Consider the following 2,659-nt stretch of genomic DNA (forward strand, 5'->3'; position numbering starts at 1 on the left):
GAAACCCAAAGAAATCTACACCAAGATGTATCATAATTAAAATACCAAAGCTAAGAGATATAGATAAAATATTAAAAGCTGCCTGAGAAAAAAAAACGTTATCAACAACTAAGGAGTCCACATAAAAATGACATCTGACTTCTCAACAGAAACACTTCAGGCCAGAAGGGAATGGCAAGAAATATTCAAAGTAATGAAGAACAAGAGCCTACACCCAAGACTACATTATCCAGCAAGGCTATTGTTTAAAATTGAAGGAGAAATAAAAAGCTTCCTAGGTAAAAAAAACTCAAGGAATTTATTACAACCAAATCAATGCTGCAGGAAATATTAAGGGGCCTGCTGTAAACAGATTAAAAGGAAAAAATAATATAGCAAAAAAGGAATACAGCTTTAAAGAATAAAATGGCAAGAAACAACTACATATCAATAATAACCTTAAATGTAAATGGATTAAATGATCCAATCAAAAGACATAGGGTAGCCCTGGCCGGTTGGCTCAGCGGTAGAGCGTCGGCCTTGCGTGCAGAAGTCCCGGGTTCAATTCCCGGCCAGGGCACATAGGAGAAGCGCCCATCTGCTTCTCCACCCCCACCCCCTCCTTCCTTTCTGTCTCTCTCTTCCCCTCCCGCAGCCAAGGCTCCATTGGAGCAAAGATGGCCCGGGCGCTGGGGATGGCTCCTTGGCCTCTGCCCCAGGTGCTAGAGTGGATATGGTCACGGCAAAGCAACGCCCCAGAGGGGCAGAGCATCGCCCCCTGGTGGGCAGAGCGTTGCCCCTGGTGGGTGTGCCGGGTGGATCCCGGTCGGGCGCATGCGGGAGTCTGTCTGACTGTCTCTCCCCATTTCCAGCTTCAGAAAAGTACCAAAAAAAAAATAAATAAATAAAAGACATAGGGTAGCTGTGTGGATAAGAAAACAGGACCCATACATATGCTGTCTACAAGAAACACATCTCAAAACAAAAGATACACATAGACTAAAGGTAAAAGGATAGAAAAAAATATTTCATTCAAATAGGAAAGAAAAGAAAGCTGAGGTAGCAATACTTATATTAGACAAAATGGACTTTAAAACAAAGGCTATAGTAAGAGATAAAGAAGGTCAATAAATAATGATAAAGGGAGCAATCCAACAGGAAGATATAACCATTATAAATATCTATGCACCTAATATAAGAGCACCTAAATATATAAAGCAGACTTTGATGGATATTAAGGGCAAGATCAACAGCAATACTATAACAGTAAAGGATTTCAATACCCCACTAACATCACTAGATAGATCCTGAAGAAAAAAAATTAACAAAGAAACAGCAGACTTTAAGGACACACTAGATCAGGGGTCCCCAAACTTGTTACACAGGGGGACAGTTCACTGTCCCTCAGATTATTGCAGGGCCGCCACATACAGTGCTCCTCCCACTGACCACAAATAAAAGAGGTGCCTCTTCCGGAAGTGCAGTGGGGGGCCAGATAAATGGCCTTAGGGGGCAGCATGCAGCCCACAGGCCATAGTTTGGGGATGCCTGCACTAGATCAACTGGATTTAATAGATATCTTTAGAACCTTTAACCCTAAAGCAGCAGAATATACGTTCTTTTCAAGTGCTCATGGCATATTCTCTAAGATAAACCACATTTAGGGCACTAGAGCTGTTTCAACAAATTTAAGAAGATTGAAATCATATCAAGCATTTTTTCTTTTAATTTTTTTTATTCATTTTTTTTTAGAGAAGAGAGAGAGAGGGTGAGAGACAGAGAGAGAGAAGGGGGAGGAGCTGGAAGCATCAACTCCCATATGTGCCCTGACCAGGCAAGCCCAGGGTTTCGAACCGGCTACCTCAGCATTTCCAGGTCAACGCTTTATCCACTGTGCCACCACAGGTCAGGCAAGCATTTTTTCTGATCACAATGGCATAAAATTAGAAATCAACCACAACAGAAAAGCTGAAAAATACTCAAACACTTGGAAACTAAAAGCATTTTATTAAATAATGAATGGGTTAACAATGAGATCAAAGAAGAAATAAATAATTTCTAAAAACAAATGATAATGAGCATACAACAACTCAAAATTTATGGGACACAGCAAAAGCAGTACTGAGCGGGAAGTTTATAGCACTATAGGCATACTTTAAGAAGCTATAAAAAGCTCTAATAAAAAAAAAAACTAGAAAAAGAACAGCAAGTAAAGCCCAGAGGTAGTAGAAAGAAGAAAATAATAAAGATCAGAGCAAAAATAAATGACATAGAGGTGAAAGAAACAATACACAGGACTAATAAAACCAGGAGCTGCTTCTTTGAAAAGGTAAACAAGATCGATGAACCTTTAACCAGACTCAGCAAGTAAAAAATAGAGAGGACCCAAATTAAAAAAATTAGAAATGAAAGTGGAGAAATAACAACTGACACAAAAGAAATAAAAACGATTTTAAAAAAATACTACGAAGAAGTGTATGACAAAAATTAGACAACCTAGATAATATGGACAAATTCCGTGAAACATATAATCTTTTAAAAATCAATCTGGAAGAATCAGAAAACCTAAACAGACCAATTACAGCAAATGAAATTGAAACAGTTATCAAAAACTCCCAACAAACAAAAGCCCTGGACCAGATGGCTTCACAAATGAATTCTATCAATTATTCAAAGAAGA

At 38.8% G+C, this 2,659-nt stretch overlaps 1 non-coding gene across 1 annotated transcript; it reads left to right on the top strand.

Moving 5' to 3' along the window:
* Positions 1-483: 483 nt before the first annotated feature.
* On the top strand, positions 484-559 carry TRNAA-UGC (transfer RNA alanine (anticodon UGC)). Its single transcript has one exon. It is a non-coding gene; the product is annotated as a tRNA-Ala (tRNA).
* The last annotated feature ends 2,100 nt before the right edge of the window (positions 560-2,659 follow it).

The sequence above is a fragment of the Saccopteryx bilineata genome, chromosome 1 (genome assembly GCF_036850765.1).
Source record: "Saccopteryx bilineata isolate mSacBil1 chromosome 1, mSacBil1_pri_phased_curated, whole genome shotgun sequence".
Classification (NCBI taxonomy): Eukaryota; Metazoa; Chordata; class Mammalia; order Chiroptera; family Emballonuridae; genus Saccopteryx; species Saccopteryx bilineata.